The 16,681-nt window shown below is 48.8% G+C and overlaps 1 protein-coding gene across 2 annotated transcripts in view; it reads left to right on the top strand.

Moving 5' to 3' along the window:
- WWP1 (WW domain containing E3 ubiquitin protein ligase 1) overlaps window positions 1-16,681 on the top strand; it is a 1,173,512-nt gene that overhangs the window by 597,173 nt on the left and 559,658 nt on the right. The gene's annotated exons all lie outside the window — the stretch shown is intronic.

Genomic DNA, 16,681 nt, shown 5'->3' with positions numbered 1-16,681 from the left:
GCTCTGGCATGAGCTGAGCCTGTCTACGGCTTTCGGGATCCATCCCTTAGCCGTTTCCATGATATCGCATACCATATACTCTTAAGTGCATTATAATCCTCGCGGTTAAATGCCAACTCTGGTATCGCTTTATCAAAACATGTCTAGTAAGGTGTCATACGAATTGGAATACTAACCCCTCGCCAATTCTGGCGACGGGGTTAGCATTCCACCCTTCTAGAGGGACACGACATGTATGTAACCTGTAACCCCGGTTAAAGTCAGACATAGCCTCAGCTCCACAAGATGGATGCTGCCACCGAGACACAAGTCTGCCCTCCTGCTGCTGGGAGACCTCCCAGCACAGGAGGCAAGGACAAAGGGTTTCCTGCCAGGTGCGGTGCCAGCACCGTCCCAGACAGGGTTTTATGTATCCTGGGTAGGCAGGGCTTTAGAGGAAGGTGACTGCAAGTGGCACCCCGGTGCTCACTGTGCATAGGCCGGCTGGAACCAGTTCCAGGGGCACTCCAGCCCCTGATCTGGGGAAAGCCCGCCAAAGGAGAGGGGTGTAACCACCCCCCTCCTAGTCCCACCGATAGGGCAGGACTTAGTCACGTGCCAGCCCCTTTTTGCAGGATAAAGGTAGGAACTGGCCCCCTTCCAAATTAGATCATCTTTGAATCCTAAACCAACTTTCCACGAAAGGACCTCAAGACTCTTCTCAAGATTTCTCCCTTGTGACTAAGGAGTAGTCACCCTGCAGCAGCAGGCACCAACCAAGCATCGCGGTCTGCTGTAAAGTCTCTCCTCCGGATCAAGACTGCCCAGCACGACGAGAACCGGCTTCCCTGGCACCTCTGACCTCAACCTGCATCATCAGCCCAGCTGTGATCCGTGGGTGTGACGAGACCTCGAGGGACCGGCCACCTTTGAAGACTGCACGACGCTTGTCCAGCACGACCACCGAGTGACCCTCGACCGAGTGCTTTGGGGTAAGAGAAGCCCCGACCCTGAGCAGCTCCAGCACCGAAGTTCAGCCCCCCTGCATCCACGAGATCTGCGCGGGGCCCTTCTGCTCTTTGCTGCTCACCGCGTTGTCCAGGTCACTTGCCCGTTGGCTAGTGGCCCTCTTACGACGCTCCACGACGACAAACACCGCTGGTTTGGTTGCTCCAGACTAGCCCTTGCTCCCCTCCAAAAGAGGAGCACCCTGGACCCTCCTGTTCCACTCCAGACTCCATTTTAAGTCCACCGCGTGGGCTTGCATTTGCCAAGACTTGTTGCCCCAATCCTGGGTCCAGCGACGTCGACAGCAGAGACCTTCGTGGGACAGCTCGCACCTCCATCCTGGTCGCCGACAACGCCTCCTGGTCCGAGAGACTGCAGAGCCCTGCAGCGCCCACTCACCTGGTCGAGGTGACTTCGTCCGGTGCCATCCTGGTGCCCACCTAAATCATTGGCTAGTGATTCAGAACTTGGTCCCCTCTGCTTACAGGTCTACTTCTTCCCTGATCCAGGCTTGGATCACCACGAGCTTCTTCACTGGCCGCCTGCCAGCAACTTCTTTCTTCAGGCTCCTGGATCTTCAACAAGGGTTTCCGACGCAACTTGAACCCTATGCAGCCGCAGCCCCTGGGCTAGGTAAACTGAGTACTCCGGTGCTCCAGCATAGTCCAACACCCTAAGTGTTCGGATCCACTCTCGTTTTCGACCCACCTAGTCGGGTTCGCCCGAGAACAGTAACTTTGCAATTGCTAGTATCCATAGACTTATTCCCGCATTACGCGTGAGAGTTCCCACTCTGCACACGGCGTCCCTAGGCCTCCTGCTTCTAATCCAAGGGTTCAGCATTGTAGGCCTAGCGTTTCTACAGTCTAGAAAAGTATTACTTACCTGCTAGTAACTTCGCATTCCACTTCTTGTGTATATGGTTTGTCGTGCCCCTCGGGCATTTGTGTAAATTGTGCGACTTTCAGTAATTCTTTGAGTTTTGTTGTGTGCTTAGCTCCCTGTCTCATAAAGAGCCAGGGTAGTCCTGTTATAAATAAATATACTTTATTTTTGATAACAACTTGTGTGGTGTCCTTTCACTTGGTGTTCAAGGGGTAATGTGATGGTAAAACAGCTGGCTTAACACGCCCTCTAGAGTCTTAGCCTTAGACTGCTCGTATCCATGCTACTAGGATAGCTGGTCTATCAGGTTGACTTACAACCAATCATCAATAAGGGTTGTCTGGACTGATACATAGTGATCACTAGAATAGTGAGCACTGCATATCAGGCCAACTTCTCACACTGGGTTTAAAAATTACCTTTTATTTATTTTCTTAGTGCCTCTTCTGTGTTTCTATTGATATGAGGGCTGTCATTCTTAGGCACATTATTGATGTAAACTTGTAGTACTTCCTCTATTTTTGCGAAATGTTCCGGTTTTTGGGTGGTACGATCTGGTCACCCTAGCCCCCCGCCCCCTCCCCCCCTTCTGACACTTCCCCCCTCCCCCCTTCTGTGTTTCTATTGATATGAGGGCTGTCATTCTTAGGCACACTATTGATGTAAACTTGTAGTACTTCCTCTATTTTTGCGAAATGTTCCGGTTTTTGGGTGGTACGATCTGGTCACCCTAGCCCCCCCACCCCCCTCCCCCCCCAGGGGTCCTCATTGTTCATTTAGTGCAGGGGCAAACATCTCGAGAATGTGGCCCCTGTGCGGTTTATAGTGAAGTATTTCGAGCTGGCAGAAGCTCCTGATGGTAAATTTGCTACTTCCACTAGTCTGCCTTATTAAGTAGCTGGTTTGCCTGGCCCAGCACGACCTTAAAACCCAGGTGTAATGCCACCCGAAGACAGAGCAATTAGGTTGAAATTTAAATAGGGGAGAGAGCCTTAACCCCCCCCACCCCCCACCCACCCCTGCATACCTGGAGAAGCACATAATATAGAATATCCTCGCCAGATGCCTAAAACAATAAGACTCACCAGACAGAACTCTCAACCAAGAGTACAAAGTGCCCCCTTTGTGTCCATAAGGGATTCCGAGATATGTCTATAAATATTGAATTTTAACAGTAAAATAGTAAAAACAATTGTCTGCAGTTTCCTTTTATACTATCTTAATTTCAAAAGTCACCCAGGCCCGTTGTCAGTTGCTGTGATTTGTGCCTTATACTTTATAGCTGAAATAATAAAGGAAGAATTAAGTTGGCCCACATTGCGTGTGGGGCCGGCACGAGCCTCATGAGTCTCACCGGAATGGCCTTGGGAACCTTATTTTCTCTGGCCTCGTCTATCATCGGGGACATGCAGGGCAAAGATGGGGTACATCAGAATCAAAAACGTTTCTCAATGTATTCAACATGATTCTTCTCCTTCATTTTTGGAGGATGAAACTTCCTGGGCCAGTGACGCGTGGAATCCCTCACACAGCGACATTACATTTCTCAACCAGGGAAACACTAGCTTCCAGAGTCAATCATCCAAATCCTGCTTTGCATAACGGTATTTGAATAGTTAAAATAATGGAAAATATTCAATTTTTAAACAACTAAATAGAGCCAGTAGGTTTAGGGGTTGTATGGAGAGAATTTGTTTGGCATCTCTATTTTATACAGATGTGCTGATGTCTCCTGGGTGAGGGAATGTATTGGGGTGCGGCAGTTGTGGACCGAAGTTCTGCCCACACACCCGCCAGTTCTTGGTCGTCACTGTGAGGTCTTTGTAGATGTGAGAACGGCTAACAGACAGAAACAGGCCATTGAACACTGGGAGAAAGAAGGTACACACTAGAATGTGCAAGGGAAAGGTTTTCATATAACTGACACAGGCAAAGAACAAAGGTAAATCACCGCTATGCAATAATGTATGTTCTCAATTATTTAAGTGGCTTCGTACTGCAGCAGCACACAATAGAAATGCAGCTGTATAAAATAACACATCAAATAAAGCATTACAAATCGACGGAGATTAAACAAAATGACAACTCACATTTTGGAAATTTCTGAAGGGCACGCAAAAACGAGGGAAACATAGGGCAGAAGGGCATGCACAAACGAGGTCTCAAGAAATAGAACACCAGCCTAGTGGACACTTACCGCTTGCAAAGTCTGTCCACAGGATAACGACAAATGGCTGCAGACACGATGGGCAACACAATATATACAATATATACCCCCCCACCCACCAAACCATTGGCTGACAAGATTTTTAAGTGTGTCAAACATCGCGTTGTCATGTCGCCCGATGTAAAGTCGCCGATGTGACACGCGATCCTATTACATGGCCGCATTTGCATCGCAACTACGTGCGATGACAAAATGGCCGGTGTAAATGCCTTTACGATGTAATTGCCGCGATGCGAACGCCCGCGAGGACGTTGCGGACGATGGATCGTCATACAACCCAACCTAGCGGTTACTGGACATACTTGGTGGGCTAGGTGGCCCCAGAGACCCTCCGTTTACAAGGGGAATTAATTCCCCAACTTACAGCGTGCCAGACGGGCGGGTTTGCAGAGTGCTGCAGGGAGGGGGCGGGGCCTCTGGTGCAATGCTGGCTTTTTTTTCATAAGCAAGGCTGTGTGACCCCCCTTCTTTCCCACTTTTGAGGCCCTGGGGACCCCACCTCCCAGGGCCTGACCTCTATTAAAAAAAAAAACGGGAAGGGGGCCGCGAGACCCCCCTCCCGTGGTTAATTTCTGCCCGGGGACCCCATCGCCCAGGGCATGGGAACAATTATATTTTTTTAATGCCCAACACATACTTGCATCAGTACAGCTCCTAAAACGTGCGCTCTTGCATCCATTCATATAATGGTTTTGTCATGCTGACAAAACAGTTCCACGTTTCCTGCCTACTTAATACAGTCCTTGATTTGTTCAAGCACATCCTGGCAACCTGCAGTCCACTCAAAATGGTTCCCCACCTGCATCTGTATCCTTATCATATAGACTTTGTGAGCAATATGGTCTAGAGAATTTGCATAGTACTCTGCCAATCTAAGGAACGAGCACAGCTGTTTATTATTTACAGGAGATGGTGCATTTTCAGCTGCCTGCACCAGCTTCATTTAGGACTTCACTAGATAATGAATGTTCAAGATATGTCACTTGACTCTAATCTAGACAATACCTCTTCCAATTTTGTATCATGTTCCATCTTATTTGATCCTCACACTAAGATATTATCCTGGAAGAATAGCACACCAGTTAAGTCAACTAACACCTTCTGTGTGACTCATTAGAACACAGCAGACCCTAAGGCCAATCCGAAAGGCATTCTTATAAGTTGGAAAGCCTCTTCCAGTATTATAAATGATTTGGAGTTAGGATGTAATTGTATCTGATAAGTCAAGAGATTAAAATAATGTGGCATTCTTCACACACTTGAACACCTCATTTATATGTGGAAGTGGATGCTGATCCTCCCAAATTGTTTAATTTAAGTCACTCAAGTCAACACACATGCACAGTTTTCCATTAGCTTTCCAGGCTAAAACCAATGGACTAAGCCATTCAGACATCTCTATAACTCCATTATCACACAGTCTTCAGTTGTCCTCTTAGTGCCAAAGGAATACTTCTGACCTTGTGAACTTTTAGTACAACTCTTCTTCAATACAAGGATGTGTTCAAACTTACTCGGACATCCCACTTCTCCCAAAATAACTTATGATATTTGCTTCTCTAATTATTAACACATGCATTAGCTGTAAGCAGCATTTGATCAGGATGATTGGGATCTAGGATCATTCACAGTGCATGCTGTTCTTCCTACCCCAATATGGTCTTGCTCTTTTCTACAACATCTACTCTTCCCACAGCTTTCTCTTTGAATTTGAGCTTCTTCAAAATACCCAATCACTGGTAATTTGACCCCACAATATCCCTCAGGTTCAATGTCAGATGATATTAAAACAGTTCTGTCCACATTTTGCTAAATGAACTTGTCAACTAAGGTGTGGGGTGACTAAGAATCTGCCTACGTATGGACTCTTACCTCATTGATTTTTACAGTACATTTTGGGGGGTGATAAACCTCCTTTACATTCTTCATCTTACATGCTTCAGTACTGTATCCCTTCCTGCTAAAACTTTTTTCTCCTCACCACCCACTATTTCATATCGATACATTTCTTCCCCTTTTCTATTTACTGTGTTGACACTTTCTTTTCAACCATGTTCAACAAATTCTCAAGACCTGCACCTGGTATCACTGCCACATGAACATTTGCCATAGTTACGCCACCTGGCCAAGTCAGACCTTCAACATAACTATGTTTGAGTTCAGCAGACAGCTGTTTTCAGATTTCTGATTTCTGCTGCAGGCTCATTCCTCTTCTCATATAGTATCATCAGGTAGATCCTTGAGGGACTGTTCAGAGACGTTGCTTTGTTATATTACCTACCTGTCATGTGGAAAGTCAATACAGTATATGCCAAGGTCATGAAGAGCATTTTTGAGTCTTGACGTCAGGCAGAAGTCAAGCATTTTTTGGGGAGAGTGAGGCTATTACAGGCCCAGTCCTCCGCAACGAGTCAATGAGTTGCAAGCCCTCAGTCATCAGGGAGCTTTTACTCCAGTTCCACAAGACCGTCTTTTAATGAGCAAACCCAAACTTTATTTCCACAGTTCCATTAGAATAGATTTTCATTGAACAAACCAGTATTCCTGCAATCATTCATTAAATCACGTAATGGTGGTTCAAAAGTGCACTACGTTCCCTAGACATTTGCAATTGTTTTGTGGTTCCATGGGGAAAGGACTAAAGACTTCACACAGGCAGATACTATATATATTTTTTAACTTTCTGCAGGCCTTGAAATAGTTGCTCTTTTCCTAATAAAAGTATTCAAAATAGTGATGCATGGAATGCTTGAATTAATCTCAGCCACTGGTGATTACGCTGGCTGCATCCTAGTCTATTGTTATTTTGCACACCATGTCACTTCAGTTTGGACCAAACTTATGCACATCTGTCTTGATTGTGCTCCAATGGGAACAGTGCAGCCTGATACTGCTGGACAAGGTCCTCCCTAAACCTTAACACAAGCACACTAGAGCTGGTTTTGCCCTGGTTAGGGCTCATCAGCCAGGTATAGCTTGGATCCAGTGACAGTGTTCACAGGACCCACGCCTAAGCATATGCGTCCCACGTAAGGGGACAAACTAGCATACAAAAATGTCAGTTAATGGACTGGAATGTGGCCTGAGTAATTACCAGTGGCTAAGATTATAGCAAACATTCTATCCATCATTTTTTGTATACTCTTTCCAAACAAGGCATGGATATATGATTGGTCACAGCCATTAGGCTATGCCATGACAAGGCAAACATACCATTGGATCTGTCTCCGCGCACTCATTAAGAGGTGTGGCAATGGTAGCAGCCCTTGATGTTGGAGTACTACTGATGAAATGCAGAAGCAGCAAGAGACTTGGCTGTATACCGAGCAGTTCTACACAACTTGTTGAAATAAGGTAAGGTTTCCTTGACACTTCTGAATAGGTTACGTTTTCATACTTTTGTACTGCTTGCTATTCTGTTTTAAGCATGTGAACCTATTAATGGTCCAGAGATGGAGAAGAAACCATTTACTTACCTCTAGCCATTGTTCTCCATTGTTGTATGTTTCATAGATTCACATGCAGCTGCTCCCATTTTAGAGGCTTGCCAGCTCGCTATCTGTTTTAACGTGCACTAGTGAAATCTGAAGCTTGTTTGCCTCAGTGCAGAGTGTAGGAGAGTAGAGTCTGCTTGCTATGGTCAACCCCACTTTTTGCTTTGCTTTACTGGTTTTTGACTTCGATGTGGCTGTGGGCCTGCTAATCAGACCCACAGCCCAGATGCACTCTCTCTAAATTTACACCATGTACTCTAGGTACATACACAATTGGGAATTGGTTCACCTCGTCAGCCCCTGTAGAAGTGTACCCTAGGTACTCAGGGCATAGGTGTAACCAAGGCCTACCAGGGGCTGCAGCATGTATTATGCCACCCCTGGCTGGCCACTCAAATAGACACAACTGGCTGATCACTTAGCTGGGGCAAGGTTGTGTAATCACCCCTTGCTTAGGTATGGTATTCCTATACCTACTTATATATAGACACATAGTAACCTATAAGTCACTCCTGTGGCAGGCCTTAACAATCCTAGAGGCAGAGTGCTTGGTTATGTGCGAGATGGTGCTCTAGCATAAGCTGAGCCAGTCTGCAGCTTTCGGAACCATGTCCTTATAGCTGTTTTATGATATTGCCATACCATATACTCTTTAAGTGCATTATGAACCTCGCGGTTAAATGCTAACTCTGGTTTGGCTTTATCAAAACATGTCGTGTAAGGTGTCATACGCTTTGGAATACTACCCCCTCGCCAGTTCTGGCGACGGGGGTAGCATTCCACCCTTCTAGAGGGAGAAGACATGTTGTTGCTGACTATCCCGGTTAAAGTTAACCAGAGCCCCAGTGTCACAAAATGGACGCTGCTGCCACCGACACAAGTCTGACCTCCTGCTGCTGGGAGTCCTTCCAGTCACGGAGGTTTGGACAATAGGTTTCCTGCCTGGGGAGGTGCGAGCACCACCCCAGACAGGACTTTGTGTATTGGGACAGGGAGGGCTGAATAGACTGAGACAGTGCCTGGAGCACACTAGGTGCTCCATGCATACCCCAGTTCAAACCGGTTGCTAGTGCACTCCAGCCCCAGCTCTGGGGCGAAACTGGACAAAGGAGAGGGGGTGTAACCACCCCCCTTCCTGATCCCACCCATAGGAGGGACCTAGTGAGTAATCCAGCCACTTTTAGTTGTATAAAGGTAGGAGCTGAGTCCTGAGAGATTAGAATAATCCTGAACCGAAACTTGAAACGAAACTCTGGACCTTCGACATTCTGCTGAAGCTGAAGACTGACGAATCTCCCTTGTGGCCAAGGAGTGACCACCCTGGGCAACCAGGCACCATCAGCAAATCAACGGCTTGCTTTGTCGACGTTCCCGCCGGAACCCGAGCAAAGAGCCTGACAAGACCCAGACTTCCAGACCTCTCTGACCCTCTCTTCACGACTGCAGCATAGCTGGGATCCGTGGAGGCGACGAGACACGTGGGACCGGACATCTTGGAAAGCCTGCAACTTGCTGCCTGTGCAGCTCCTGAGGTACCCTCGAAGCTGTGCACTGAGGATTGAGAAACCACGATCCCGAGCTCCATCTGCGACGAAGATCTGCCCCCCACACTCCACGAGTTCTGCGTGGGGCCCTTCTGCTTTTGTTCTGCTCGACGACAATCCTTTTGAACCACATCGCTGGTCTGGTTGCTCCAGACTGGCCCTTGCTTCCTTGCAAAGGTGAAGCACCTCAGACCTTGCTGGTCTGCACCAGAAGCCTTTGTTGTATCCTGCGTGGGCTGCCTTTGCCAAGGCTTGTTGACTCCAATGCGGAAGTCGACCCCTCCATTTGTGAGAACCTTCGTGGGACAGTCCGTCTCCAGCACCTGGTCGTCGTCGACGCCTCCTGGTCCACGTGGCTTCCAAGTCATGCTTCAAGACAGCACCTGATTGCTCCTCGACGTCGTCTGGTTCCTTCCTGGTTCCACCGGGTTACTGGCTAGGGACCCAGACTCTGTCCCCTCTGCTTTCAGGTCCTCTTCATCCTCGATCCACCCTTGGATCCACCCGGACATCTTCCTCCTGGTCGCCTGCAGCCTCTTTCTTCAGGTCTCCATAGGATTCCACGACGAAACCCGACACATCTTCACACCTATGCACCCGCCATCCGTGGGTGAGGTAACGCGAGTACTTCTGTGCTCCCAAGGGTATTGACTATCCAAGTGTCTAAGTCTCTAGTTGTTTCCTCCTAGCTAAACCGGAAGTGTCCTAAATCCTTCTAAATCTAACTTCTAAGTTCCCATTGACTTTGCATTGAATCCCGCGTGTGTGTAAAGACACTGCACGCGCCGCCTGTGGGCCTCCTACTTCTAAACTATTGTTAAGATAGTGTAGCCCCAGCGATGCCCTAGGCCTTTCCTTTTCTCGTGACGTGGTACTTATACCATATATGGTTTGCTTCGCCCCTAGGGCCTAACCGTAAATTGTGCAACTTAACGTATAATAACTAAGTGTCTTGTTATGTGCTTTGTCCTCTGACCTCATAAAGAGTTCAGAGGAGTGTTTTAGAAATAAATACATATATATTTTATATATATCCTGTGTGGTGTCCTTTCATTTGATATTCAAGGGGTTACATAAGGTAAAACAGCTGGCTTTACACGCCCTCTAGAGTCTTTTAGCCTAAGACTGTCCACGCTACCACTAGGATGCAAGGTGATCACAAGAATAGTGAACATCATATACCAGGCCAACTTCTCACACAGAGTAAAGTTCATTTCACTTTCAACTGATTGGTTGAATATGGTCTTTTCTTATGAATGATTTGGCTATTAAATATACATTGTTTTCAAGCTTTTCAGTCATGTTACTGTTTTCTCCTGCCAATTAAAAATACTGTTGTATCCCAGCTGCACACTCTGGAACAATACACCATTGTGAGTGTTTGAAAGCTATCAAAGTCTTGGATTTTATTTTGTGTGTTATGTATATCTGAAAGAGACTATTAGTTATAAATTCCTTACCTTAGAATTACCCCCTGGCATCAGACTGGATCGGTAGAAATGTTTTCATAGCAGTACCCCTGCACGTCGGTAGGTGGCGTCGGTCGACTCAGTGTTCGTTGCCGGTGTTGTGATTGCTGGGATGATGTTGTGGTATCTGCTTAGATGCCGCCCTCGCGCGCTGACGTCCGTTATTTCTTTTTCCGCGCCAGCCAGCGCAGATCGGGAGAGAGTTGTACCCTTGTCTCTTTTTAACTAACAATTTTTTTACACAAATAGATGTTGGTAGCAGGCCCGTACCTTGTGTGCCTCTGGTGTAAGTAGCGCAACCACGACCCGAAGTCGTGTTCAGACTGTTGGGACATGAACACGAAGTCTTTGCAGGAATGGTCCCGAAAGCTTCTGGATGCCCGGCAGTCCGAACTGCGCCACACAAGGTCCCGGTCGAGAGGGAGGTTGCGGGACTGATCGCGGAGCCATCACCACCACTCATCGTCGAAGTCTTCATCATCGGGTAAGTCAAAGCACAAAAAGAAGGTGAAGGGGCACCGTCGCTCTTCACGTTCTCCCCATCCGTCGGCCAACACGGGATGTGGATGGTGGTTGTCCTGCGGCTCAGCCTGCCGAGCCTGCTGGGTTGGCTCCGAGCTTCCCACCGTTTCCGGTAGCTGGAGCGACCCCTGCCCAACTTTGTAGTTTTTACAAAGCCCTTCATTCGATCTTTGGGCAGCCCAACTCCTTGTGGGCCCTGCAGCAGTTGACATTACAACAACACCTCCGGCGTCGAATCCACTGACGACACCTCCGCCCCCTCCGACACCGGTTGTGTCCCCAGCTGGCATCGACCCCGGCCTCCACTCCAACCTGGACACTGCGCCGGACTGATGTCGGATCACACGCCAGCCGGTATGTTTGTACCACTGTTCTATCCTGGCGTTCCCTATCACCCTGAGTGGCAGCCAGATGAGGGTGAGGAGGACTAGGAGGTGTCTGTTGACCCTCTAGCACATAGTGGAGTGCACAGGACTGAAGAGAGGAGTTGGGTGATGCCAGTGGTCTGGACACCTCACCAGACCTTGATATTCTTTCTACCCCTACCGTGGCTACGGAGGAGGGAGCCTCATACACAGTGGTGTTGCGTAGGGCTGCTGAGGCCTTGAACCTTGAGCTTCTTACAGTTGCAGTCAGGACCAACCTCCTAACCGAGGTGCTTCAACTGGCTGCCGTTCAATGAGGCACTCACTGACATCCTTCTGGGCACTTGTTCCAAGGCCAGCCCAGGGGCTCCTGTGGATAGGATGATTGCCTTATGCAACCGCCCGGCCCCCGGCAACCCTATTTTCCTGTTTCAACACCCTACCCGTGAGCGCTTTGTGGTCCAAGCCTCTACTTCTAAGGGCACATTCCTTACTGCTCCCCCAGATAGGGAATCCAAGAAGCTGGATCATCTTGGGAAGATGTTCTTTTCTTCTGCCAGCTTGGGACTGCTGTCGGTGAAAACTGCATGTCTTTTTGGCTGTTACAACCACTCTGTGTGGGACACGGTTTCGCAGGTGCTGCCACAGTGTCCGTAGGAGGCCCGGACCACTCTCTCCCATGCTTTCGCTGAGGGCAGAAATGCAGAAAAGTCCGTCATTAGGTGTGGGCTAGACACCACTGACTCGCTAGGCAGAACAAATTCAACTTCTGTAGCCCGGAGACACTACGCCTGGCTGAGATCCACTGGCTTTTCGAGCGATGTCCAATCGACTCTTTTGGACATGCTCTTTAATGGCCATCGCTTGTTTGGCAACAAATCGGACAACATTGTCCAGCGCTTTAATGATTCTAGGGCTACGGCCAGATCCTTGGGCCTCGCTACTACCTCTCATCCCGCGCAGTCTTCTTTCCGCCCCTTTAGTGGTTATGGAAGGGGTGTCCCACCACGTTCGCCCAGAGCCACAGGCCTGTGCAAACTGTTCGGCCTCTGCGGGCCGAGGACATGGGACCCAGCGTCATGGGTCAGGGGGCCAGCAGGTGTGCCAGTCCACCAGTGCCCCCTCTGCAGCAGCCTCCAAACCATCCTAGTCTAACCTTCCTGGGCCACCAGTTGCCAGTGGGCAGCAGGATCCGCCATCACCTCCCCCACCTGGCAGTACACCACGTCAGACATGTAGGTTTTGCAGATAGTCAGTTGGGGCTACTCACTTCCCATACAGTGGCAGTCGGGACCAACCTCCTGACCGAGGTGCTTCAACTGGCTGCTGTTCAATGAGGCACTCACTGACATCCTTCTGGGCACCTGTTCCAAGGCCAGCCCAGGGGCTCCTGTGGATAGGATGATTGCCTTATGCAACCGCCCGGACCCGGGCAACCCTATTTTACTCTTCCAACACCTACCCGTGAGCGCTTTGTGGTCCAAGCCTCTACTTCTAAGGGCACATTCCTTACTGCTCCCCCAGATAGGGAATCCAAGAAGCTGGATCATCTTGGGAAGATGTTCTTTTCTTCTGCCAGCTTGGGACTGCTGTCTGTGAACACTGCATGTCTTTTGGCTGTTACAACCACTCTGTGTGGGACACGGTTTCGCAGGTGCTGCCACCGTGTCGGTAGGAGGCCCGAACCTCTCTCTCCCATGCTTTCGCTGAGGGCAGAAATACCGCAAAGTCCATCATTAGGTGTGGGCTAGACACCACCAACTCGCTAGGCAGAACAAATTCAACTTCTGTAGCCCTGAGACACTACGCCTGGCTGAGGTCCACTGGCTTTTCGAGCGATGTCCAATCGACTCTTTTGGACGTGCTCTTTAATGGCCATCACTTGTTTGGCAACAAATCGGACAACATTGTCCAGCGCTTTAATGATTCTAGGGCTACGGCCAGATCCTTGGGCCTCGCTACTACCTCTCATCCCGCGCAGTCTTCTATTCGCCCCTTTAGTGGTTATGGAAGGGGTGTCCCACCACGTTCGCCCAGAGCCACAGGCCTGCGCAAACTGTTCGGCCTCTGCGGGCCGAGGACATGGGACCCAGCGTCATGGGTCAAGGGGCCAGCAGGCGGGCCAGTCCACCAGTGCCCCCTCTGCAGCAACCTCCAAACCTTCCTAGTCTAACCTTCCAGGGCCACCAGTTGCCAGTGGGCAGCAGGATTCGCCATCACCCCCCCCCCCTGGCAGAACACCACGTCAGACAGGTGGGTTTTGCAGATAGTCAGTTGGGGGCTACTCACACCCCTTTGAGACTACCCCTTCATCCATGCGCCCTACATTCCATTGCATGTCGGAAGATCCCTTGGGAGAGCCTTGGTTAGATCTATTCGCCACGAAGAGAACTCACAATGTCACCAGTTCAGCAAATTGGAATTTCCAAGGCGGCACTCCCTCGGCGACTCTTTTCGTCGCGAGTGGAGTTGCAGTCTTCTATATGCCTTTTCACTTATACCACTTCTGCCCAGAGTGCTGAAGAAGATCAAGCGCGACCAGTTCCAAGTCATTCTTGTGGCTACGGATTAGGCATGAAGAGTCTGGTATCCCCAGCTCTTGCACATGGCCATCGATCCTCCTATCGGACTGCCTCTTCGGGAGGATCTTCTGTCGCAGCAACTGGGGACGGTCCTCCACCGGAACCTGTCCAGCCTCCACCTCCACCTGTCCAGCCTCCACCTCCTTGCATGGAGATTGAGCGGCTACATTTGACAGTTTTCAACCTTCCTCCCGAAGTCTGTAATGTTACCTTGGCAGCTAGGTGTCCCTCCACTAAAACGGTATACGCCTGTAGATGGAACAAATTTGTGGCATGGTGCACAGCAAAGGCTGTGGATCCCCTTTCTGCTCCTCTTTTTGAGGTTCTTTTGTTCTTCCTCTCTTTGGCCCAACAGGACTCTGGTCTGGGCACCCTTAAGGGCTATCTATCAGCCATTTCAGCCTTTCTCAGCCTTCACTTTTCATGTCCCCTATTGTAAATAGATTTCTTAAGGGCATTACTCACCTCTTTCCTCCTATTCCTTTCGTAATGCCCCAGTGGGACTTGAATCTGGTCTTGCCTTACCTTATGTGCTCTCCTTTTAAGCCACTACATAATTGCCCTCTCAGACTCTTGACCTTAAAAACTGCTTTTCTAGTTGCCATCACCTCTGCTTGCAGGGTGAGTGAACATCAGGCTCTGTGTTTTAAGCCTCCTTTCCTTGCTGTTCATCCGGACAAGGTTGTCCTTCATACTCGACCTTCTTTTCTCCCCAAAGTGGTTACCTCGTTCCATATTAGACAGACCATCACTCTTCCCACCTTCTTCCCGCCCCCACATTCTTCAAAAGAGGAAGAGAGGCTCCACTGTCTGGATCCAAAAGGTGCTCTATCTTTCTATCTGGATCGCACAAAACAATTCCGGATGGATGACCAGCTCTTTGTTGGTTATGTGGGTGCCAAGAAAGGTTGGGCTGTGCAAAAACAGACCATCTCTTGGTGGGTCGTTCTTTGCCTCAAAATGTGTTATTCCTTGGCAAAGAAGCAACCTCCAGTAGGACTGCGCGCCTATTCCACCAGGTCAACGGCAGCCACTACTGCTGTGGGACGTGGAGTCCCCTTCGGTGACATCTGCCAGGCAGCCACATGGGCATCCCTGCACACGTTCACAAAACACTACTGCCTGGACAGCCAAGTCCAGAGAGATGGCTTCTTTGACCGTTCAGTTCACCAGGACTTTCTGGTGTGAACTTAGTTTGCAGACCCACCTCTGGGGTTGGTATTGCTGGGTATCTATTCTAAGGTAAGGAATCTATAACTAATAGTCTCTTTCAGATGAACAAGTTACTTATCTTCGATCACGATATATCTGTAAGAGATATATCTTAATATCTTAGTTATAGATCCCTTACCACCCCACCCATCCTCCCCTTTCTGCAAACTGACTTCTAGGGCAAGGAACTCTCTTTCAGGGCCCTAGTTTTGTACACCAGTGGTCAGTGTCTAGCATGTCTTTGCGCTTCTGGCGTGGAATTTCTTCTAAAGAACTGATGTCTGCACGCGAGAGTGACGTCTAATTAAATGCCACAACGTCATCCCAGCGATCATGACGCCGACGATGAATGGGAATCGACCGACGCCACTTACCGACGCGCAGGGGTACTGCTCTGAAAAAATGTCTCCGTATACAGTCTGACGCCTGGGGGTAATTCTAAGGTAAGTAATCTATAACTAATATATGACTTAAAGATATATCGTTACCGAAGGTAAGTAACTTGTTCTATATGTTATTTATGTTACGTGTTACATTATGTGTTGTGTTGTGGTGCTTTATGCGTTGTGTTACGCTGTGTGTTACGCTGTGTGTTGTGTGTTACGCTTTGTGTTACGCTTTGTGTTGTGTTACGCTTTGTGTTGTGTGTTACGCTGTGTGTTGTGTGTTACGCTGTGTGTTACGCTGTGTGTTACGCTGTGTGTTACGCTGTGTGTTACGCTGTGTGTTACGCTGTGTGTTACGCTGTGTGTTACGCTGTGTGTTACGCTGTGTGTTACGCTGTGTGTTACGCTGTGTGTTACGCTGTGTGTTACGCTGTGTGTTACGCTGTGTGTTACGCTGTGTGTTACGCTGTGTTACGCTGTGTGTTGAGCTGTGTGTTGAGCTGTGTGTTGAGCTGTGTGTTGAGCTGTGTTGAGCTGTGTGTTGAGCTGTGTGTTGAGCTGTGTGTTGAGCTGTGTGTTGAGCTGTGTGTTGAGCTGTGTGTTGAGCTGTGTGTTGAGCTGTGTGTTGAGCTGTGTGTTGAGCTGTGTGTTGAGCTGTGTGTTGAGCTGTGTGTTGAGATGTGTGTTGAGATGTGTGTTGAGATGTGTGTTGAGATGTGTGTTGAGATGTGTGTTGAGATGTGTGTTGAGATGTGTGTTGAGATGTGTGTTGAGATGTGTGTTGAGATGTGTTTTAAGCTGTGTGTTGTGTTTTAAGTTGTGTTTTGTGTTTTAAGTTGTGTTTTGTGTGTTACGTTTTGTGTTATGAAAATTTGTAGCGCATAGCTAATCACTTATGAGGGTATTCAGGCACCAACTAGGGCAGGCCTGCGGAGTGGAAAATTCCTGTTTTGTCTGGAAGAGCCATATCTTGATGTTCCTGCTGAAGTCTGAGGGAGAGGGAGGTTC

The sequence above is a fragment of the Lissotriton helveticus genome, chromosome 4_1 (assembly GCF_964261635.1).
Source record: "Lissotriton helveticus chromosome 4_1, aLisHel1.1, whole genome shotgun sequence".
Taxonomy (NCBI): domain Eukaryota; kingdom Metazoa; phylum Chordata; class Amphibia; order Caudata; family Salamandridae; genus Lissotriton; species Lissotriton helveticus.
The sequence above is the reverse complement of the archived record's forward strand: the minus strand, read 5'-3'. Positions and strand labels throughout refer to the sequence as shown.